The following is a 25,392-nucleotide window of genomic DNA, read 5'->3' as shown; positions in this document are numbered from 1 at the left end:
CAAATGTCCTTCGTGCTTGAAACTGCAAGTCACTTACAGAGACTGTCATATTTCCAAGAAAGACCTAAAAGAGTGGGGGAAGCCACCTCCCCCCGCCCGCCACGTTGCCACACTCAGCTTCTTTTCAAATGCCCTGGTACAGACGCGGCGCAGCCACACAACGTGACAGAACAAACACATCCGTGGGTCATCGATGAGCCGAACTCTGGGAAACACCCAAGAAAATGTGTTTGGAAAGGGAGCGCACGGTTTGGAAGAATTTGAGAGGAACTCACGAATCAGCTAACCCAGTCGAAAGATTACTCACTTAAGAATGATATAATGACTTTCAGTTTGCTTAAAGCCCAGGGAAAAGTTGACACAGTGATTAAAGGAAAAGGGGTGGAAAAAAATTGAGTTACATTCTACCGACGAAATTCAGGCTGTTCCGAGGAGTAGGCCCAGGGCTTATTTGAGGAAAGATTATCTTGACAAATTGGATAAACATTTTCTGCATGACAGGTCGCTGATGGAGAGTCTGTTCTGCAAGCACACCTGGTGGTGGCTGGCTTAGTGTTTGACCAAGGTGTTCAGCTCTCCCCAGTTCTCCCAGGGGCTTTGTTTACCGTTTGGCAGGTAGAGGCAGAGCCAGGGTAGGCCTTGGTAACGGTTGTTGGGCTCTGCAGATGTCTTACCCCACCCCAACCCCACCCCCAACTCCCCATTGGGGTTAAAACAACTCTTGGCTAGACCAGTCCACAAAAGCCAGCACCAGACTTTAACAAACAGTTCACGCTTAAGGAGGGCTGCAGTCTAATGTCCCTAAGGCAATAAAAATGGCAAAGGCAAATACATGCATGGTCACACCCCCCCCCCCCTTCCTTGGCTTCCTTCCACAGTCAACTTGGGATGGAGAGGTCAATCCAACCCAGGGAATGTCTATGGATGAGAACTGGGATGGAGACACATTTCCAGCACACAGATCATCCTGGTACCAGGATGGAGAAAATGTGCATTTGATGTTTTTCCACTCATCGCCAGACTCACCAGGACCTAAGTGACTGTAGGTAATGGAGAATCGGTGGCTTCCCATAGGACTTTATGGAGCCTCTCTATTCTCAACTTTATCTACTGGTCTGCCTGTGGGCGTTTCAGAAGTATCTTTGCTATGACTTGGCATCCTTAAAAAGCAATCACTTCCTGGAGGCAGAAATTTGAGGAATGACTTCCCAGAGTCACCATATATTTTCCAGCTCTGCTTCATCCTTCTGGGAAGCACTTAGACAACATACACAGAAATGTCATTGGACAACGTAGGGATTGCCACTGCATTTAGAGCCCCCCAAAGTGAGATGAACAGCTTAGCATCACTTTGCATTCTGCTATGTCAATATGGTTCAACCAAAACATTCAGCCTTTGGTTTTTTAGAATCGGCTTATTTTGCGTAGCATAATATTCTCCAGCTCCATCATTTATTGACAAATGCCATAATTTCATTCTTCTTTAAGGTTGAGTAATATTCCATTGTGTGTGTGTGTGTGTGTGTGTGTGTGTGTGTATATAACATCTTCTTTATCCATTCATCTGTTGAAGGGCACCTAGGTTGGTTCCACAGTTTGGCTATTGTGAATTGAGCTGCTATAAACATTGCTGTGGCTGGGTCACTGTAGTATGCTGATTATAAATCCTTTGGGTGTAAATCGAGGAGTGGGATATCATCCCCAGCCCTTTTTTATTTTTTATTTTGAGACAGGGTCACACTAAGTTGCTTAGGGTCTCCCTAAGTTGCTGAGTCTAGCCTCAAACTTGTGATCTCCCTGCTTCAGCCTCCTGAGTCACTGGAATTATAGGCATGCACCACAAAGCAGGGTTTACCTTCACTTTAGAGATGTGCAGTCTACAGGCACAGTAGCACAGCCTGTAATCCCAGCAACTCAGGAGGCTGAGAAAGGAGGAACCCAAGTTTGAGGCTAGCTTGGGCAATTTAAGTCAGTAAGCAACTTTGCGTGTTCCTCTCTCAAATAAAAAAAATTAAATAAAATAAAAAATAAAAAAGGCTAAGGATGAGTCTCAGTGGTTAAGCCCCCTGGATTCAATCCCTGATATTAAAAACAAACCACCACAACAACAAAATTAAAGATGTGCATTCTGAATCTTAGAATATATTAAGTTTCAAGTTCATGCTCACACAGCTAGAATGACCTAAAATTGGAAATAATTTTCAGTGGCTTTGTGCTTGACTAGGTCTTGGTGCTCAATTTACAAAATTCTACTTCCATGTCTTTTATAGATTGATTGAGTCAAAGCTGGTGATTTTCCTGCTAGCATTTTAGGCCATAACAAAAATAACTTTAAGTGATATGTGTTAATTATAACAATTTTCTTCTTTTTGTAGTACTGAGGGTGAAACCAAGGGCACTTTACCCCTTAGTTACACCCCTGTCCTTTTATTTTGAGACAGGATCTCACTAAGGTGTTGAGGCTGGCCTTGTCCTTGAGATCCTCTTGTCTCAGTTCCCCAAATCCTTGGGATTACAGGCATGCATGCAGCTATCTTTTATTTTCTAAGCCTGACATCTGAAATAAAATTTTAAATGGCTCCTCCCACCCAATGGGAGATACTGTGGTATGATCCAAATCTGAGTTGAAATCCTACTTCTGACTGTGTTATGAATTCTGACTGTGTGTCTTACCTTCTACTGGCCTGTTGCTGAGTCTATAAAATGAGAATATAAAGAGTTAGCTCCCAAGATAGTATTTATTTATGCTGCTCTTTGCCCTTAGGTATTATCTGTTTCTCTCTGTATTCTATAAGCTCCAAGTATGGACCTTGGTCCTCATTGACTTGTAGCCTCCATTTATTTCATCAGAGCATGCACATACTATTTATTGAATAAATAAATGATTTATGTGACAGCACGTGTCACATATAAGATGCCAATAAATGTTTTTATTTTATTGTAATTTTATCCTTTATTTTTAAGAAAGAATAAAATTTTTATGTATCTATTAGACAAGATAAAAATTTGTTTAAACAATTAATTTTAGGTACATTAGACAAAAAAAAAAAAAAACGGAAAAGATACACAACTATACCCTTTTTTTTTTTTTTTTGTGGAGGCAAAGGAATATCTTCAGTTGATTCATAACAGCCCAGGCAGGTATATGAACAGGCTGTGTGGGACCATGTTCCTCACAACATCAGGTCACAGAACAGAGGATTCAATGTCCAAGTTATTAGGAACTTAAGGAGCACAGTGACTCATCTTTCATAACTTTCAGAAATTAGAAAGAAACAGCTGAAACTGGGTGTGGTGGCATATACCTGTAATTCCAGCAACTCAGGAGGCTGAGGCAGGAGGATTGCAAATTCAAGGTCAGTCTCAGCTATTTAGCAAGATACTAAGCAGCTTAGCAAGACTCTGCCTTAAAATAAAAAAATAAATAAAAGGGCTGGGGATATGGCTCAGCTGTTGAGTGCCTCTGAGTTCAATTCCCAGTACCAAAATAAGAACATCACCCAAAAGAAAACCACACATGCGCATGCGTGCACACACACACACACAGTTCCCACCCTCCCAGAAACTTCTTGGAATAGCCTTGGTCTGGTGTAGAGGAATTCTGTACTCGACCATCTGCAAAACACACCCATCTAGCTCCCCTCCTGTGTCCCTGGAAGAAGTGCCCTGATGCTATCAGAAGGCCAACCTCTCCACTCAGCCTCTGAATCCCATTTTCCTTCACCAACACAAGGACCTTGCTTTTTGTATCACCTTTCTGTATTATCATTTCCCCCCTTTACACTGAATCATTCTCATTAGCAAACATGTCAAATCTTTAAAAAATAATAATGATTTTTTTTTTCTAGTTCTAGGGCAATGGAGTCGACATACTTTTTCCTATTATGATTACTCTGTGCAAGTAAATACTTGATGTTCTATGTCAAAGAAACATAAGGCTCAGAAAGAGAGAGAAGGCACACAAGCTAGGTAACTTGGGACCCAAAGATAAACACCTTAGTGGATTTCCTGGGTTTTCTTTTTATTTCAGGTATCTTAGACAGGAAGCTGAAGAAACTGGCAAGCCAGAAATGCCCGTGGGTGCAGACAAAACATCCAACAAAAACCTGACCTCTCTTGCCAGAGAACCAGCAAAAGAGCAGCCTAGAAAGACAGACAACCTTTAGATAACAGCTGCTTTACTGTAGCCAAACACTACAGAGGAAAATCTATGGCCCCACCTCCACCCAGGCCAGCAAAGGCCAAGTAGGGAGCCAGAATTCCATCCTTGTGAGACGGGGAGATGACGCACACTCCCCCTGGGGTGGTGCCAGGGAAGGTCAAGTAGGGATCCGGGATTTTTATCCCCAGTGGCCAGTAACAAGATTCTCTTCCCATCACTGGTTGTCAATAGGGACACCTGTGGAGTCTAGACTTCACCCCACCTTGCAGTAATAAAGCCCTCCTCTGCCTCTCATTGGGGTGGGGACCACAAAGGCCAAGTGGAGAGTCAGGATTCTCTCCTGGCCAGGGCAACAAGGAAGTGTTGGTGGAGAGACCACGAGGGAAGCAAAACTCCCTGTCTGTAAGAAGCTGCACTCCCCAGCCAGGCAGGTGGCGCATACCGGTGATCCCAGGCTACTTGGGAGGCTGAGGCTGGAGAGTTACAAGTTTGAAGCTAGGCTGGGCAACTTAATTGAGACCTTGTCTTGCAAAAAAATGAGCATGTGCGTGTACACACACACACACACACACACACACACTACAGTTTAATGAAATTTTTTAAAATATTCAAATACCCTACAGGAAGGCAGGAAACAAAAAAGAAAGAAAAAAACAACAGAGGCTTGGGAGTCTGAGTGGCAGAGTGTTTACTTAGCAAGTATAAGGTTCTGGGTTCGATCCCAAGGACTGAAAACTATTATTTAAAATTTTTTTTTAAAAATAAAAAGAAAAGAAGGAAGAAAAGAAAATACAAAATGATGAACTTAACCACGCTCCCTGGTGGTCTAGTGGTTAGGATTCGGCGCTCTCACCGCCGCGGCCCGGGTTCGATTCCCGGTCAGGGAAGCCTTTCTTCTTGGGCTGGAGATGTGGCTCAGCGGTAGCGCCGGGCGAGCGTGCGGCCCGGGTTCGATCCACAGCACCACATACCAACAAAGAAGTCGTGTCCGCCGAGAACTAAAAAATAAATATTAAAAATTCTCTCTCTCTCTCTCTCCCCTCTCTCACTCTCTCTTTAAAAAAAAAAATGATGAACTTAAGCCCTATTATCTATCAATAATTACCTAAATGTAAATTGTGTAGGGCGGGGGATGTAGCTCAGTGATTGAGTTGTTGCTTCACATGCACAAGGCCCTGGGTCATGACCCTAGCACAGGAGGAATGAAAAGCAAATGGTCTAAAAACACCAATTAAAAGTCAGAGATTAGCAGAGTAAATACAAGATTTAATTCTATTCTGTCATATATATATATATATATATTAAATATGATGCAGGCAAGTTGAAATTCAAAGAATGAAAAAGATATATCAAGTAAACAATCTCTTAAGCCTGATGGTACATGTCTATAATCCCACCTATTCTAGGGCTGAGGCAGGGGGATCACACATTCAAAGTCAGCCTGGGCAACTTATCAAGTCCCTATCTCAAAATAAAATTTAATAAAGGACTGGGGAGGATGTAGCTCAGTGCTTGACTAACATGTATGAGGCCCTGAATTCAATTCCCGGAACATGAAAAAAAACAAAAATCAAAGTAAAGCAGGAGTAGTTATATTAATATTAGATAATCTAAGTTGACTAAGAACAATGAAGATTGCTAGAGACAGAGAGATAGCATTATAAAATGATTAAAAGGCCAGGCACTGTGGCATATACCTATAATCCCAGGGGTTTGGAGGCAGGATGATCACAAATTCAAGGCCAGCCTCAGCAATTTATCAAGGCCCTAAGCAACTTAGTGAGACCCTATCATCTCATCATAAAATATATAAAAGGGCTAGGAAAGTGGCTCAGTGGTTAAGCACTGTGGGCTCAATCCTGGTACAAAAAAAAAGTTAAAAAGTTCAAACAACCAACAAGATGTAGCAACCCTAAATGTTTATGCACCAAACAACAGGGCTATAAAACATGTAAAAGACAACTTATAGAACTGAAAGAAGTGGAAAAATGAACAGTTGTAGTTGGAGATTTCAATACCCCTCTCTAAACAAATGTATCATAATGAACAGAAAATCCATCAAGTATATAGAAGACCCCGATAACACCATTTGACAACAGGATCTTGTTAACACTTACATATCGCTTCACCTAAAAACAGCAGAATAAACATTCTTTCCACATGCTCTAAAACATATACAAAGGTAGACCATATCCTGGAACTCAAAACAAACTTAAACACATCTTTAAAAAATTGAAATCGTACAAAATATGTTCTCCATCCAAAACTTCATCAAACTACAAATCAGGAACAGAAAGTTACAAAAGAAAATCTCCAAAGCCCTTGGAAGCTACACATCACACTTCTAAACAATTCATGAATCAAAAAGAAAGTCCAGGGGCTGGGGTGTGGCTCAGCAGTAAAGCGCTTGCCTCCCCTGTGTGAGGCACTGGGTTCAGTCCTCAGCACCACATAAAAGTAAATAAACAAAATAAAGATACTGAGTCCATGTACAACTAGAACATATTTAAAAAAAAAAAAAAAAAAAGAAAGAAAAAAGAAAGTCTAGGGCTAGGGTTGTGGCTCAGTGGTAGAGTGCTTGTCTGGCATGTGTGAGGCACTGGGTTCAATCCTTAGCATTATATATATATATATATGAAAGTCTAAAAAAGAAAAGAAAATATTCAAAACTAAATTGACCTGAGTTACAATAAAAGTATACCAGAATTTGTGGGACCCATCCAAAGCAGTACTGAAAGAGAAACTCATAGCATTAAACACACACATTAGAAAAGTAGAAGTCTCAAATCAATGCTCTAAGCTCACTCTTCAAATCCCAGAAAAAGAAAAGCCTAATAACCCAAAGCAAACAGAAACAGGGAAATAATGAGATAAGAACAAAAAAATCAACAAATGTGCCAAGCATGGTGGCCCACGCCTGTGATTCTGGTGGCTCTGGAGCCTGGGACAGGAGGATCTAAAGTTCAAGGCCAGACTAAGCAACTTAGTGAGACTCTGTCAAAAAAAAAATAAATAAATAAACAAAGGGCTGGGATGTTGCTCAGTGGTTAATCACCTCTGAATTTAGTCTCATAGCACACACAGAAAGAATCAATGAATGTGAAAGAAGAAAATAATAGAAAAATATCAGTGAAACAAAGAAATGGCTCTTTGGAAAGATCAATGGAATTGACAAATCTCTAGCAAGATTGACAAAGAAAAAAAAGAAAAGACACAAAATTCACAATGCCAAAAATGAAATAGGGGATGTCAGTATAGACCATGCAGACAACAAAATGATAATAAGGAAACATTACAAAGAACTGCACATGCACAGATTTGACAAACCTGAACAAAAGTACCAGGCTCTCAAATAATACAAACTACTCACCCAGTATGAATAGATTATTTTGCTCTATAGTTTTAGAACTAGAGCTATCTAGAATTATAGATAGTTCTAGAACTATAATTCTATAACCAGTAAGAAACCTGAATTCATAATTTTAAAACTTCCCTAGAGGAAGTCATCAGGCCTAGGTGACTTATATGGAGAGTTCTGAAAAGTGTTTAAAGAATCAATACCAAGTATATACAATCTCTTCCAAAATTAGAAGTGGGGGGAGAGCTTCCCAATTTTTTTTATGAATTGAATATTACTCTGATACCAAAAACAGATAAAGAGGGCTGGGGATGTGGCTCGAGCGATAGCGTGCTCGCCTGGCATGCGTGCGGCCCGGGTTCGATCCTCAGCACCACATACCAACAAAGATGTTGTGTCCGCCGAGAACTAAAAAATAAATATTAAAAATTCTCTCTCTCTCTCTCTCTCTCTCTCTCTCTCTCTCTCTCTCTCTCCTCTCTCACTCTCTCTTTTAAAAAAAGAAAAAAAACAGATAAAGATTGTGGGGGAAAAAAAAGACAAAGAAACAACAATAGACCAAGATTCCGCATGAATATAAACATAAAAATTTTTAATAACAATTGTCAAATATTTTTACCAGATTCTATATTAGCAAATAGAATTAACAGATTCTATTGACAAACAGAATTCAATAATAGATATGAAAGAATTATACGCATGACCCAGGGGGTTTGTTCTAAGCATACAAGACTGGCTCAATGTTTGAAAATCAATTACATATAACTTCTATATTAATAGGCTAAAAAAATTAAAAAAAAAATAGATCGATGGATACAGAAAAATTAGGTGACAAAATTCAGCACCCGTCCATGATTTTTTCAGAAAAAAATTATGACAGAGAATAATATGTTAGATCAAGGGGACAGGAGGCAAAAGTATAATAGTCTTATAGCAAGTAAAAAAATACTGGATGAAGAAAATCAGGCTGTGGCAGTTAAAATATATATATATATATATATATATATATATATATATATATATGTATATGTATATATTTATGTAATATATATTTGTATGTATATACAATGCATAAAAATATACAATATATATATATATATATATATATATATATATATATACACAAGATAAAATTGACTAAGACATTATGACGGCCCAAATGTGAGTACAGAGGCAGGAATGAAGTCAAGGAGTAGCCCTTGGTGTCTCCTAAGTCTCCATCTTAGAGAGCCAGTGGGGAGTGCACGGTGAGAACAGGAGAGAAGACTTGCGTGAAGAGGAGATTGGGGAAGGATCAAGGACACACAGAGGCCATCCGTCCCTCTATGCCTGGGAGCACAAGGCAAAGACAAGTAAATAAGAGGAGTCCCTCTGAGGCTTCTTCTAGTGAAATATTTGGTGAATAACCACTGATTTGGCTTTAAATAAGAAACATTCAAACACTGGAACCCCAATGAGCAGGGATGGTGATGTGGAAGACACCCCCATGTGAATCCTTGCCTCCTGTCTGCTGTCCCTCCATTGTTAACACATGCCGGCATTCCAGAGACCCGTCGGAAGAGACTGTGCAAGTTCGAATCTGGAACGGGCCAGGGTGGAGCGTGGACACCATCGTGGCCAGTAGCTGTGCCCTTGCTGCTTTTTGCACACCCACTGTCCTCCTTTCTCATCGGAATAAGGAACAAGGAAATGCCACATTTATGATGTGACAGGATGCCAGCAGGGAAGCCTGAGGGCCTTGGGTAAAGCACGGCCCTGTCCGCCAGGTCCACGTGGTCTTCCACTCTGTGACCATCTGCCCTGGAACTCTGCTGCCTCTCATCATCCCATATCTCCCTTACAGACTGAGGGCCCATTTCCCACAACTGGCCTTTGTCACCAGTGGGGTACTTTACTAGTTTCCATTTGAGGACTATACAGGTAAAAGGCCCTTTAAAAAAAAAAATCTAGGTTTTGTTCCTCTTACAGTAGGTGCCCCTTACCTATCAAATAACTTTCATTTGCCCCCATGTTCCAAGCAACTATGTGCTTTCCTTCTGCTATTTGCAGTCTTAGTCACAGCCCCATGGAAGGATTAGGTGCAAATGTCACTCTGCCGTTTCCTTCAGTTGATTATGCAAGTATAAATTGGATTGTGTAAGTTCATTTTCGCTCTTTCCCTCCAGTGCTAATACAGCAAGCAGTGTTTGAGAACTTTTTTTTTTTTCTTCTTCCTTGCAGAGGGAGAGAATGAGCAAGCAAAGAGTCATAACTTTCTTTCCCTTGGCAGGCAGGGATATTGGACTAAGAAGACGGCCAGGCTGCCAATCCCTGTGTGGAAAGTCTCCAATAACCTAGGGATTGAAATTCAGGATGGCCACTAACTGTTCTGGCAGGGATTATTGGAAATGATTTCTTTATGAAGAAGATCCCTTAAGGGGTCCCTTTCAGAGCAGTCATGACAGTGAGACCTCCCAGGCACTGGAGCTGGCAGGGCAAAGAACTCTTTTCGCTGAGCTCAAAATAGTAATTGGTCAACTGGGCAGGTTGCGCCGCTCTCTGTGGCAGCCCAGTGGCCCTCATCTCTGCTTTGGTTAATCTCATCACTCGGGCAAACTCGGGCCCCTCTAGTCCTTCTACTTGGTGTGAACCAGAGCACCTCAGAGTGTGGTCTGGAACTAGTGCTGGTTTTCGGAGAGCTGATTATTATTGGTTTCTTAATTATAGAAATTGGGCCTGGGCTGGGGATGTGGCTCAAGTGGTAGCGCGCTCGCCTGGCATGCGTGCGGCCTGGGTTCGATCCCAAGCACCACATACAAAACAAAGATGTTGTGTCCGCCGAGAACTAAAAAATAAATATCAAAAATTCTCTCTCTCTCTTAAAAAAAAAAAAAAAAAAAGAAAAAGAAAAACAACTCGAAATTGGGCCTGGCATGGTCGTGCACACCTGCCATCCCAGTGACTCAGGAGTCTGAGACAAGAAGATCACAAATTCAAGGCCAGCTTCAGCAACTCAGTGAGACTTTGTCTCAAGATAAAAAAAATAAATAAAAAGGGCGAGGGTTGTAGCTCAGCGGTAGAATGCCCTGGGGTTCAATCCCTAACACCACAAACAGACAAAAAAGAAGATGTAGAAATTGAGAGTAAGTTTTTGAAACTTTTAAAAAGTAATTCAATAGGATAATATCTAATAATGAAACAGATTGGCTTGTCTTTTTAAAAATACCATATTTAAATGTCTTTTTTGTGATGCTAAGGATTGAACCCAGGGCCTTGTGCATACTAGACAAGCATTCTACCACCTATCAACACCTTCAGTACCCAATTTTTTTTAACTCACATGTAATATTGTATATATTTATGTGATACAATTAATTTTTTTTTCTTCTTGGTGGTTCTGAGCATTGAACTCAGGAGCACTCTACCACTGAATTATATCCTAAAAATCTACCTCCCCTTCTTTTTCAGTTTGAGACAGGGTCGCTAAATTACCAAGCTTGTGATCCTCCTGCCTCAACCTCCTAAGTCCCTAGGATTACAAGTGTGTATGCCACAGTATGATAATTTGATACATGCATAAAATGTATAAAGATAAAGTCAGGGTAATTTGTCATTTTCTCATGTTGGGAAACTAAAGTCCTTTCTTCTAGTTCTTTATAAAATATGTAACAGATTGTTGTAAACTATAACCACTCTACTATGCCATATTTCTAATAATTCACTTGTCCTTTATACAAAAGTAGAAATCAGCTGAGGATTAGAAATATTTTTAAAGGTCTGGATGCTGCACAGTTTGGTTGATAAGCACTGATGTTGATAATGGAGCACTACACAGAATTGGCCTTCCTGGGCTTCAGCCTCTGTTCCTGCACCAACTGACTATATGACAATTCACTCCATGTCAGGGGTATAAGTTCCACATCCACAATGGGATGGGGTGGGGGTACATTAAATTTTAAGCATAATTCATGCTTAACAGCATCACATCTTACCTAAACTTAAATCTACAGACTCGTTCTTTTTCCTTCATTAAACATTTCCAAATGGACAAAGTCTTGAGGATTCTATCCCTGAAATGTACCTCACATCTCCTCATTCTGCCTTCTGTCATGTTTCAGGTCTCCTCCTAACTGAGTGCTATGTCTCCAGAAAGAGCCTTCACCGTACTGCTCTTAGTAATATCTTCCTAAAATGTAAATGGAATCTTCTGGCTAAAATACATCTCCTTGCACAACAAATTCCAAACTCAGTGTACATTTCCAAAGCTCTTTGTGACCAAGTCTGGCTTGGTCACATCTCCAGCCACACTCCCCACATGGCCCTAAGGCCCAGCCACCTGGGCTTCTTGCTGCTCTTTGGACACAACATGATACCTCACGGTCACCTCTTCCCTGGAATGCCTCTTCCTCCACATCTGCCTGTACTTTCATCCTTGAAAGTTCAGCTTCTGTCACTTCCTGTGTCTTTTCTCTGAGATCCCTCCTCTATCAGATATAATTACTTTCTTATCTATGAATTAATATTTATATATAGATTTTGTATAGTCATTAGTTTACTTATTTTGTATCTTCTCTTCATTTCTATTACTACTACTACTACTATTATTATTATATTATTATTATTATTAATCAGTGCCTGGGATTGAACCCAGAGCCTTGTGCATGCCAAGCAAGTTCTACCACTGAGCTACATCTCCAGCCCTCCTTTCCCTTTCAAAATAAGATGTAAATTCTAAGTATTCCAGAAACTAGTCTAATGCCCCACATAGAGGACACACTGGACTGTTTATGTCAATATTATGAGTTGAGACACCCTTTCACGTATTTATCCATTTCTTCCTTGCAGAACCTGTGTGCTCTGAGTGGTGATGACATCAGACAAGGGTACAGCATGATGGAGCTTACATCAAAGGAAGAGAGAGAAAACATACAGATGAGATGTCAAGCAAGAACAAGTAAATAAACAAATAAGACAGTTGCACACCGAGATCATCCGTATAAAAGACTTAAGCAGACTGCAGAGCTAGTTTGCCTGGGGGAGGCCGCCCTAGACAGAAAGATCAAGAGGACCCCTTTACAAAGATGGCACTTGAGCTGAGGTCTAGAGATGAGAACAGTGGAAATGGAAAGGGGACTGGTCTGTCCAAGGAACAGAAATAGGCCAACGTGCAGAAGCAGAGTGGGCAGGGCTGAGTGGCATAGCACAGTGTTGAAAGTAGGCTCCAGACATGATATTCCATCAGCAGACAGCAAAGAGTTTAGATTTTGCTCTGAACAGAAGCAGCCTTAGAAGGGTTTTAAATTAGGGAGGAGCTTGGATCAGATGACAACTTTAAGAAATGTACAGATGCTCCTTGACTTTGATAGGATTATGCTCCAATAAACGCATTGTCAGTTGAAAATATCAGAAGTCAAAAATGTGTTTTATACATCTAACCTATCAAACTTCATACTTGGACAACACAGTGCTCTGGAAAGTGTCCGTTGCCATCTCACCTGACCCTCTGGTTCACTGGGACCTGCCCAGCATCCCAGGAGAGTAGTGTACCTCATATCACTAGCCTGGGAAAAAATAAAAATTCAAAATTTGAACTGCTGTTTCTATTGAATGTATATTGCTTTTGCAGTATTGTACAGTTGAAAAAATTGTAAATTGAACCATCCTAATGGAGTGTAGATTAAAGGAGACAAGAGGTAAGAAAAAGCATGGAGGGCTGGGGATGTGGCTCAAGCAGTAGCGAGCTCGCCTGGCATGAGTGCGGCCCGGGTTCGATCCTCAGCACCACATACAAACAAAGATGTTGTGTCCGCAGAAAACTAAAAAATAAATATTAAAAAAATTCTCTCTCTCTCTTCTCTCTCTCTCACTCTCTTTAAAAAAAAAAGAAAAAAAAAAGAAAAAAGATGGAAGCATTATTCTAGGATTCTAGGCTAGAGATGATATTTGTTTGGATTGGAAGCAGGAGAGCAAAAGTGTGGGCCGAGAGAAGTAGATATGTCGGAGGTATCATTTAAAGGTTCAATGAAAAGACCTTGGTACTGGGTGCAGTGGTGCAAACCTGTAACTCAGGAAGCTGTGGCAGGAGGATCACAAAGTCAAGGCCAGCCTCAGCAACTTAGCAAGACTCTAAGCAACTTAGTGAAACCATGTCTCAAAATAAAAATTTAAAAAGGGGGCTGGGGTTGTGGCTCAGTGGTAGAGCACTTGCCTAGCATGTGTGAGGCACTGGGTTCGATTCTCAGCTCTGCATGTAAATAAATAAATAAATAAATAAGAAAATGTTCATTAACATCTAAAAAAGATAATTAAAATTTTTTTTTTTTTATTCAAGACTGGGGATATAGCTCAATGGTAGAGCACCCCTGGATTCAATCCCTAGTACCACAAGAAAAAAATTAAAATTAAAATTAGGAGGTCTTGGTTGATGGAGCAATAAGTACAGAGCTAAAGGAAAGTAAGAAAAATGCAATGAAGAGAACACTCCTGAAGAGGGTGGGGGTGAAGTTCAGAGGTAGAGCTCTTTCCTAGCATGTCCAGGGTTTTGAGTTTGATCTCCAACATCACCACCACCACACACACACACTCACAAAAACAAACAAACAAAAAAAACCCTAATGTTTTGACTTGAACTTGAACATCAAGGTAGATATTGCTTGTTTTAATTGAATTGAGGAGGCAGCACTTAGAACTGGGTTCTATGTAGTAGTTTAGGGAGATGTAAAAACTAGAATTATGAGCTTTGTTTTGGTTGAAGATATATGTTAAGCCTTCAAGAGAAGCTGTCAGGAATTCATAAACAGGGCTGGGGGGGGGGTGTATCTCAGTGGTAGAGCCCCAGCTTAGCACGCATGTGCAAGGCCCAGGGTCCAGTCCCCAGCACCATACACACAGACACACACACACATACACAGAATAGTAAACAACTAAGTGGTAGAAATGGAGGTTGCAAAATAGTTATACAGGTACCAAGATTTGAGGATTTGAGAAGATAAATGTAAAAATGATGACCAAAAAATTTTTTTAAAGTCTCTCTCTCTCTCTCTCTCTCTCTCTCTCTCTCTCTCTCTCTCTCTCTCTCTCTCTCTCCTCTCTTCACCCGCCCCCTCCCCCAGCACCATCTTAAAAGAAAGAAAAGTGAAAAAATAACCACTATTATGGGATCTAGTTAAGAGCATGCTCTGGAGCAGCTTAAGGTCAGTTGCTATCTTTACCGTTTACTCCTGTGTGACCTTGAATATGTCTTCTTAGAGTTTCAATCTATCTCACTTACTGTTCTATAAAATATCTAAAAATAGGACCTACCTCCAAGCACTGTCATAAGGTTTTACTGAGTTCATGTGTGTGGCAAGTGTTCTCAACAGTGCCAGGCCCACAGTAACAGCTCCCAGGATTTAGGTGGCCTCTGAGAGTCTCCAAGGGGTACGTGCCCCAGTGGAACAAAACTACTTTTAATTATTCAAAACAGAAAAGATTTCTCACCACTGGGTCTTTTCCCAGTTCTACTTATAACAAGACATATGTGTCCTTAAAAACCACCACGCTATGCAAAATTGTACAATAAAAACCACAAGGCTTACGGGAAACTGGGGTTTAGTGGCACAACACTCCAAGACATCTTCAATGACACGTTAGCAAAACAGGAATCAAAATTAAAAACATTTGCGCATCAAATGACACTATCAAGAGTGTGAAAAGACAACCAGCATAAATGGAAAAAATATTTGCTAAAATAAATTTTTATACCTAAAAAAATTCCAAATCATTGATCTGATAAATGGTCCAGTATCCTGAATACATAAAAAATGCATATAACTCAACAGCAAAAAGACAACAGTCCAATTCAAAAAATGGTCAAAAAATTTGAGTAGCTTCTTCTCCAAAGAAGGGATACAAATTGCAAACAAGCAAATGAAAATATTTTCACCCTCATTCCTCATTAGGGACATGCAAATCAGAACTGAAATCAGAAGCTGATAGCATGGTTGAGTGGTAGAGCACTTGGCCACCACGTGCTAGGGCCTGGGTTTATCTCCAGTTCCTAAGAAAGAAAAAAAAATTGTAACAAATACCTCACACAGTGTAGTTCAATAAACTGAGGCTTCCTGGTGAATAAGCAGCTGGCAAGTGGAGCAAAGACCAATAAAGTAACTGTAATGGGAAGCCTGGTACAAAATAGTTATTTAAAAATTTTAGCTTCTTTTCCTGAGCAGTCCTAGGAAAAGAAGAAAAAATTCCAGAGAGGATGGTACTGTTTCATATGGTGCACAACAGAGAAACTACATCTCCTATGGGAACGTCAATGGCTCCAGACAGAGCTTCCTGCTCTTTATGCCACGTTAACTTTTGTCTACACTTTAGGATCTCAGAGAAGTCTGGGCGAAATGGTGCATGCCAGTAATCCCAGCAACTAGGGAGGCTGAGGCAGGGGGATTTCAAGTTCAAGGCCAGTGTGGGCAATGTAGCAAGATCGTACCTCAAAATAAAAAATAAAAAGAGCTGGAGATCAGTGTAAAGCACCCTGGATTCAATCCCAAGTAAAGATAGATAGATAGATAGATAGATAGATAGATAGATAGATAGATAGATAATAGATAGATAGATAGATAGATAGATAGATAGATAGATAGATAGATAGATAAATCTAAGAGAAGGGCAGCAAGATGCTCAGATTGAAAAACTGTTAAATGACGAGCAACCCCCCCAGCACCTATATCCCATGAAGTCATATGTTCATGTCTGTTTTCATCTCTGAATCACTGGAGGAATTCAGGACTGGAAGCCAGGCTAGGACTCACCCTGACAATGTTCCAATTTGGTTTATGCCTCTAGCTTGCCCTTGAATCTATTATCATTCCTACAAAAGGCAGAGGCACCTGGTGAGGTGGAAGAAGGATAGGCTGGAGGATCCGGGGCTCCAGTTACTTCGGAGCTGGATGTCCTTGAACAATATTGCAACGTTTCTCTGAGGTCCATTTTCTTTTTTTCTTTTTTGGTACTGGACATTGAACTCAGAGGCACTCAACCACTGAGCCACATCCCCAGCCCTGTTTTGCATTTTATTTAGAGACAGGATCTCACCGAGTTGCTTATTGCCTCTCTGTTGCTGAGGCTGGCTTTGAACCTGTGATCCTCCTGCCTCAGCCTCCCAAGCTTCTGGGAGTACAGGCACGCACCACTGCCCATTTTCTTAATAGTGAAATGGAGACAAGAATAGCTATCTCATCAAGTGGTTAAGAAGATTAAATGAGATCTTTTTGAATCACAAATCCAATAGAAGACTACCTTTCCCTTTCTATAGCTTGAAGATTCTCCAGGGCTTTTCTGACTTTCCCCTGCAAAACCCAGTCCCTGGGCAGCCACTGACCAGTACTCTCACTTCCTGAAATACACTCATCCTCTCTTGTGCCTCAGCAATCAATCTTCCATCCAGTGAACATTATGGGGGGACCCTGTTGTAAGTGGGGCCCTGAATTAAATGCTGGGACTACAACTAAGCAACCAGACAGACACAGCCCCTCCTGCCTGAGGTCTCCAGGTTCAGCAAGGGCTCGGGTGAACAAAGATGTCATTACAGTTCTGGTGCTGACTGATGTGAGAGGGAAGGGCAAGGTGTTGTCCAAATGTCTGGGGAGGTGGGAGGCTCTGGAGAACGACAGCTAGTTAGGCATGAGATTTCTTTTTGTGATGATGAAAAAAATTCAAAATGAGGTCAAAGTTGTGGTTGCACAATTCCGTGAATATACTAATACTCACTGAAACACACACTTAAAATAGATGAATTAAGTGATACGCAATTGTATCTCAATAAAGCTGCTGAGAAAGAAACTGATATTTAAGCCAGATGGCAGCAGGGTATCAAACCACCCTCCCTCACCCAACACTGAACACCACCAATGTTCTGGGGATGGAACGTAGGGCCTCACACATGCCTGGCAAGAGTGCCACCAACTGAGCCACATCCTATCTCCAGGCCTTTTGTGTGTGTGTGTGTGTGTGTGTGTGTGTGTGTGTGTGGTACTGGGAATCGAACCCAAGCATACTCTATCACTGAGCTACATTCCCAGTCCTTTTTATTTTTTTAATTTTGAGACAGGGTCTTGCTTAATGGCTGAGACTGGCCTTGAATTTTCAATCCTCCTGCCTCAGCGTCCAAGTGGCTGGGATTACAGAGATGTGCCACCATGCCCAGCAGCCCAGGCTATTTTTAAATGTTGAATACTATTCCCTTTCCATTGATTGTAGGTACTGGAATTCTTAGTCTGGTGTCTGGAAAGCAAATTGGTTATCATAAGTGTGGTACAAACAAATCAAAATGAAACATTTTTAATGGTTTTGAGGGATCTCTGAAACCCACTAAGTAACAATCCAGTCAGTTAGGGACTGAGGTGTTAACATATCTTGGATATTGAGAGTGCTATACCCTGATAAAAATCTGAGTTTTCAATCTGATTTAATTTTTTTTCCATACTTGAACATGGGGTGCTTTACCACCGAGCTCTATCCCCAGTCCTTTTATTTTTTTCATTTTAAAATGAAAGTCCAGCTAAACTGCCAATGGTGGCCTTGAACTGGAGATCCTCCAACCTCAGCCTCCTGGAATAGGTGGAAGCATAGATCAATCTGGTTGAATTCATTCACTGACACAACATCTGTTTATTGAGTATCTATATGTGGCACTTTATGATATGAGCCTTGAACAGTGGTTATCTTTTAAAGATGCTCTTCCTTTTTTCATTATTTATGCCCTTATTTTTATACTCCCTTCATAAAATATTAATTCAAAACCCATTATTTGCTAATAGAACTATTAGACATGAATGGTGTCCCTTAGAACCTAGATACAAGTTGTCCTAGTGTAACCAGGTTTACTTGATGCTTTGACTATATCCCTTGTTGCTTTGAAACTTACATGTTTTTTTTTCCCCAAATTTTTCCTCCCTGATCTTCTTTTCCCTCATCTTCTCCTTCCTGATCGCTTCTCCCTAATCTATGAAACCCTCTTTAAAAAAAAAAAAAAAAACAACCTGTACTTGTCATATGAACAGAATCTCAGCCTCTGGGACAGGAGTCCTCTATGTTTCTCCTTTGATAGCAAACCAATAAACTGTCTTTTTCCTTTTTTCTCAAAACCATGCCCTTGTTATTGGATTGGCATGGGGACAAGGACCAAGCTTTTGGCAACACTACTGCACAATTCAGCCCTGGACACCACACAGAAAAGAGGCAGTAAGAAATCAACATTTGTTGAATGTCTATAATTTGTCAGTAAATGTGCTGACAATTTAAAGTATGATCTTATTTAGTCCCCAGAACAACAATTTTAGGTAAGTACAGGAGTCTTTCCCTTATCTGTGGTTTTGCTGTCTGAGATTTCTTATCTGTGGTCGACTATGTTTGGAAAATACTTATATTACCATTAGGTGTTTTGAGAGAAGGAGAAAGAGACCACATTCATATAATTTTGTTAAATTGTTCTAATTTTGTTTTACTACTAGTTATGAATCTTACTGTACCTGATTTATAAATTAAGCCCTCTCGAAGACATAGATAAAACAGTGTATCTATGGCTGATAATAGCTGCAGTTTCAGGCCTCCACAATTTGTCTTGGTAAGTATCTCCTACTGATAAAGTGAAACTACCTCATTATCATCAGATGAACAAAGTATTCAAAGATTCAAAGAGATTATGTAATTTATTTAAAGTCACATACATATTACCTGGAAAGGAGGAATTTGAAACCAGTTCTGATTTTCCTTTTCTTTTTATTTATTTTTATTTATTTATTTTATTTATTCTTCCAGGGATTGAATCTGGGGAGTTTAACAACTGAGACACATCCCAGCTCTTTTTTATTTTATTTTATTAATTTATTTATTTATTGAGACAGGGTCTTGTTAAGTTCTTATTAAATTGCTGAGGCTGGCCTTGAACTTGTGATCCTCCTGCCTCAGCATCCAGAACCACTGGAATTACACCACTGCACCCAGCCAGATATTCTGATTCTAAAATCATAATTTTATTTAGGTTTTGTCTGTGCTGCCTCCTAAGATGATGTTGATTAATTCACTCATTCATTCATCAGAGATTTATTTAGCACATGCATTTTGCTGGACCTTAAAGGAACAAAAGCAAACTCATGGAAACAACCTAACCTCACAGAGTTCATAGTATAGCTAGGAAGAAAAACTACCTTTACTGAGATTCACTGTGCCTGAGCGCTGTGCTGTGTGCAGCTGTATTCATGAAGACTCCCGTCCCATCCTCCCTTCCTACGTTGTGTAGGACCTGCATGCCAGACGACCCCCTGCCTTTGTAGGATACATGCTTCCCCTTTTGTCCTTCCTTACATCTTGGGATAAAATATATTTTATTTATTTATTTATTTTTGCAGTGCTGGGGATTGAGTCTGCATCCTCACACACATACTAGGCAAGTACTTTACCACTGAGCTACAACATCAGCCTTATCCACCCACCCCAGGCCTTTTGTTTTCTTTTTGAGGCAGGGTCTTGCTAAATTGCCCAGGCAAGTCTCAAACTTGCAATCCTCCTGCCTCAGCCTCTTGAGCTCTGGGATTACAGGCATACACCACCATGCCTAGCAAAAAGTAAATGTCAAGCAGTTAGGAAGGGTCCTTCCTTCCTTCCTTCCTTCCTTCCTTCCTTCCTTCCTTCCTTCCTTCCTTCCTTCCTTCCTTCCTTCTTTCTTCCTTCTTCTTTTCTTTTTTCCAGCAAAGTATGCTATTTATACGTAGATATTACATATCTAGAAATAAAATCCCAGAATTCCATCCTGCTTCTTCCTGCTCTGTGATGCCAGCCAAGGTTGTCAGAGCAGTGAAACCAAACTGTCAGAATGGAAGCAGATTATTCTGCTACTTTTCTTCATCAATGAGTTGTACATTGAATGCAGGGCAGCTCACTCCACATTTGTTTAACCTCCCAGTGAGGGTGACAGAAATTTTCCCAGCTCTGTGAACGTAAATGATTTCAAATTCACCAGTATAACTATGCTTCACCATCGCGTTAGAAACCAGTCAACTATTTTGAAGAACCCAGAGTTTACTTCTCTCGTCACCGTCATGGATACTTGTGATAGCACCAGTTAGGACATTCATATGTGCTGTTATGGCTGTACACACAGAAAGATGCAGGAAAGAGAAGAGACAGTGAATTCTAGTAAGAAAAACATCAAAATCAGGCAGAGAAAAAGACAAGTGCCTCATGGTCTAAGTCATGTGGAATCTAAAAAAGTTGATCTTGTAGCAGTTGATAGTTGAACAGCTGTTACCTGGCAGAGGAGGGACACATGGGGAAAGGTTGACCAACGTGCACCGAGTTCGATGGGAGCAAGAAGCCCTGGGGTACTATTACACAGCATGATGACTGCAGATAACAATAATGTTTTAGAAAAGCATGTGATGCACACCTGTAATCCCAGCAACTCCAGGAGACTGAGCCAGAAGGACTGAAAAGTTCAAGGCCAGCCTCAGTAATTTAGCAAGACCCTGTCTCAAGGAAAAAAAAAAAAAATTAAAAGGGCAGGAGAGGTAGCTCAGTGCTACGTTACTCCTTGGTTCAATTTCCACCAAAAGGAAAGAAAAAGAAAAACTTCAGTTCTGATCTGGCTTAGCCTCTTCTTTTGCAAAAATAACAAGTTATTTAAGCTACCCAGTGCTGTGAAGGAGGAGTGATAAAGATTACCTCCCATGATATTTGGGTTTTGTTTTTGTTTTTCTTTTGGTAGTAGGGATAAAATTCAGCTGTTTACCACTGAGCTGTATCTCTAGCCATTTTTTATTATATATATATATATATATATATATATATATATATATATATATATTTAAATTTTGAGACAGGGTCCCATTAAGTTGCTTTAGGGACTCACTAATTTGCTGAGGTTATCCTCAAATTTTTGATCCTTTTGCCTCAGCCTCCCGAGTCTCTGGGATTACAAGTGTGCACCATCGTGCCTGGATATTTGTGAAGATTAATGTAATGAAAAGACAGCAGTTTTTAAAATGATTATTGAATAAAGGCTTGAGACAAGAAACACTCTGCATTGATAGAAGGAAGAAATCCTTGAGGTCCAGGAAATGCTTCGTGAATCTAAGGCTTAAATTACTTCTTGAAAGATGAATAGATTCTGAAAAGTCACAATTGCGGAAAGAGTCTAGACAAGACTTGCACTTTTTCTATGTCTTAAATATTCCCTTACATGATGCACTTAGAAGAGCACCAGGAACAGGTTGTAGTAAGAAAATTAGCCCTACTTTCTTGGGCAATGATGCATTATATTCATAACAGTAGAGACCCTTCCTCAGTCTTTACTCTTCTGACCCCAAAAGTAACTTAAGAATTTCCAGTTACCCCATTAACCAATTCAGCTACTGAGCCTGTCTGCAGATCTATCCTCCACAAACGTCTCTCTTTTTTTTTTTTAAAGAGAGAGAGAGAGAGAGAGAGAGAGAGAGAGAGAGAGAGAGAGAGAGTTTAAATATTTATTTTTAGTTTTCGGCAGACACAACATCTTTGTTTGTTTGTATGTGGTGCTGAGGATTGAACCCAGGCTGCACACATGCCAGGCGATCGCGCTACCGCTTGAGCCACATCCCCAGCCCCACAAACGTCTCTTATTCTCCCACCCCATTTTTTGACATGTGTAGGGGTACCGGGGATTGAACTCAGGGGCAATTGACCACTGAGCCTCATCCAGGCCCTATTTTTTTTTTTTTTTTTTTTTTTAATTTCTAGACAGGGTCTCACTGAGTTGCTTAGCACCTTGCTGAGGCTGGCTTTGAACTCCTAATTCTCCTACTTCGGCCTCCCAAGCTGCTGGGATCACAGGTATGTGCACCTGGTTTTCCCAGCCTTCTATTTTGAAAGATGGTTTTGTTAAATTGCTCAAGCTGGCCTCCAATTTCCTAGCCTCCTGCATCAGCCTCCGAATAGCTGGGATTATAGATGTTGTGATTATAGATGTATGTGACCATTCTTGAATTCTTAGTGAAAAAGAGAGAAAGAGAGTACTGAGGCTTGTACCCAGGGATGTGCTATCATAAACTACATCCCCAGCCCTTTATATTATATCATAAAAATAATATTCAAAACTACTTACATTATTTTCCATAACAGATGATATATGAAAGAATATAGTATACATATAAAAAGACTAACATGATTTCACAGTGATAAATTAACAGAGATTATATCTAGAATGGCCTTATTAGATGTTTCCTTTTTTTTTTTCTTTTGTATAATGAACTACTTTTTCTGTATTAAAGAAAAGCAGTGTCTTTTTGAGCTTGTATAAAATGTTACATTAAGGGAAATAATGTAAAAAATTACGGGAGGATGCAACGGATGATGGCTGGAGTTGCCATATCTATTTTTCTGTAATGTCTCTTAATATAAGAAAATGGTGAAAGATTAGTTCCCTTTTCTAACAAAGTTAGGCATTCTCACCTTGTTTATTTTTATATTCATAAGTGCTCAATCAATATTTAGGAGGGAAAATAAAACACATGCAGACCCTATGGTACAGACGCAGAATTGGGCCCGTTTTCAACTGGATTACAAAGGGACTGATATTGAAGAAATTTCAAAGTCCTTCTTCTGTCTTTGAAAACCATGTTTCTGCTGAGCATGGTGATACACATCTGTAATCCCAGCAATTTGGGAAGCTGAGGCAGGAGGATCACAAGTTCAAGGCCAGCCTCAGCAATTTAGCAAGACCCTAAGCCACTTAATGAGACCCTATCTCAAAATTAAAAAAAAAAAAATAACAAAGACTGGGGGTGTCACTCAGTGGTTAAGTACCCCTGGGTTCAATCCTGGTACTTTAAAAAAAAAAAAGGGAACGAAAGACTAGAAATCCATATTTCTTCAATCTGGGCAAAGGTAGACACAAATACAAGGGAATCTTTTTTTTTTCTAGGTCTCAGAGTAGTTATTTTAATAACTAATAAATACGTTGAATTTAAAAACTCATAGTAAAAACTTAGAACCAAAAAATATAAAGGAAAAGTTAAAACAAAGCAAAACAAAACAAAACTCTCTCTCTCTCTGGTAGGTCACTCAGTCATTTCCCAAAGGCAACTTTATGTTCTTTCTCTTCTCTCCCCCTCTTCTTTTTATTTGTTCTTCTTAGTTTTACGTAACATTAGGATTCATTCTAACATGATTATAAAAGCATGGAATATGATTTGTTCTAATCCAGTCCCCAGTAAGTCCCCTTCCCTTCTTCTCCCTCCTCCTGTTCCCTTCCTCTACTCATCTTTCTGCTACTATAGTTTTTTGTGTTTGTTTTTGTTTTTGTTTAGTGTCTTGTGGATGGACATGAGGATGAGAGTCACTGTGGTATATTCATATATAGGACAGTTAGGTCAGATTCATTCCACTGTCTCTCTCTATCCCACCTTCTTCCCTCCCTTCAATCCCCTTTGTCTACTAGAAAATCTTACAACCAAAAAGTTGATATTTCCACTGATATTTCTTTTGTTTTTTAACTGTATGTTTTTATTTTGTTTTGGTTTGTTTTTCGGTACTGAATTGAGCCCAGGGCCGCTTAACCACTGAGCCACATCCCTTTTTTATATTTTATTTAGAGACAAGGTCTTGCTTAGTTACTTATGGCTTCAATAAGCTGCTAAGGCTGGCTTTGAACTCTTGATCCTCCTGCCTCAGCGTCCCAAGCCACTGGGATCACAGGTGCGCCACTGTGCCTGGCTAACTTTATGTTTCTTTAAAATAAACTTTTTTTCAACTCAACTTATGTCACAGGATCTAGTCAACTCTATTATTTACTGTCTTGGTATATTTAACTATTACTATATACGAAGTTTACTCACTTTTTAGTTTCATATATACATAAATAATTTTATGGGCATTTTAATACTCGAGAAGTCAATATTCCATCCAATGAAACAACAAAATCAACCCTAACTTTACAATCCGGATGATCACTTTCAGCAGTTTGGTGAATATCATTCTTCTTTCTATGCCTATCATCCCAGTTGTAGGAGAACAATCACTTCTTCTGACTGAACACTACACATGCACTCTTCTGGTTTAGCTCTGGAATGTCCTCCAAAGGCTGCTGTATGAAGGCTCACTCGTCAGCGCAGCCATGTACAGAGGTGGCACTCCGAGGGAGTCATCAGGGCTCTGACCTTATCAATGGATCAACTCATCAATGGATTGAAAACTTGATGACATCATTGGGAGATGGCAGGCACACAGTGAGGCCTGCCTGGAGGAAGCAGGTCACTGGGGTGTGCTCTGAAAGGATAGATCTTGCCTCTGGCCCCTTCATCCCTCTCTTTCTCCCTCCCCCCTCTCTCTCTTCCCTACCCAACTGCCATAACGTTCACCACAGGCCCAGAAACAACAGGACCAGTGACCAGGGACTGAAACCAAGAGCCAAAATAAATCTTTCCTTCCCTAAGTTGACCCTCTCAGGTATTTTGTACCAGTGACCAAAAACTGGCTGACACATGCCCTAAATATTCTGCAAACATTACTTAACATCTCAGGACTAAGATGTAAATACTATCATCCAATTTTAGTATTTGGGAAACAAAGTTAGAGAGACAAGAGTCTTATCCACAGATGACACAAGGCTCACAGACAATGTGTTGTTTTTTTCTTAAAAATTACAATCATCTTTTTTTTTTTTTTTTTGGTACCAAGGATTGAACCCAAAGGCCTTAACCACTGAGCCACATCTCCAACCCCTTTTATTTTGAGACAGGATCTTGCTAAGTGACGGAGGGTCTTGCTAAGTTTCTTCTCCTATCAGCCTCCCGAGCTGCTGGGATTACAGCGTAGGTGCCATCAAGCACACATGTGACTATATAAATTTTAATTAAATAAAATTAAAAACTGAGTT

At 40.1% G+C, this 25,392-nt stretch overlaps 1 non-coding gene across 1 annotated transcript; it reads left to right on the top strand.

Annotated features, from left to right (window-relative positions):
- Nucleotides 1-4,977: 4,977 nt before the first annotated feature.
- Nucleotides 4,978-5,049, top strand: Trnae-cuc (transfer RNA glutamic acid (anticodon CUC)). Its single transcript has one exon. It is a non-coding gene; the product is annotated as a tRNA-Glu (tRNA).
- Nucleotides 5,050-25,392: the final 20,343 nt, after the last annotated feature.

The sequence above is a fragment of the Urocitellus parryii genome, chromosome 2 (assembly GCF_045843805.1).
Source record: "Urocitellus parryii isolate mUroPar1 chromosome 2, mUroPar1.hap1, whole genome shotgun sequence".
Lineage (NCBI taxonomy): Eukaryota > Metazoa > Chordata > Mammalia > Rodentia > Sciuridae > Urocitellus > Urocitellus parryii.
The sequence above is the reverse complement of the archived record's forward strand: the minus strand, read 5'-3'. Positions and strand labels throughout refer to the sequence as shown.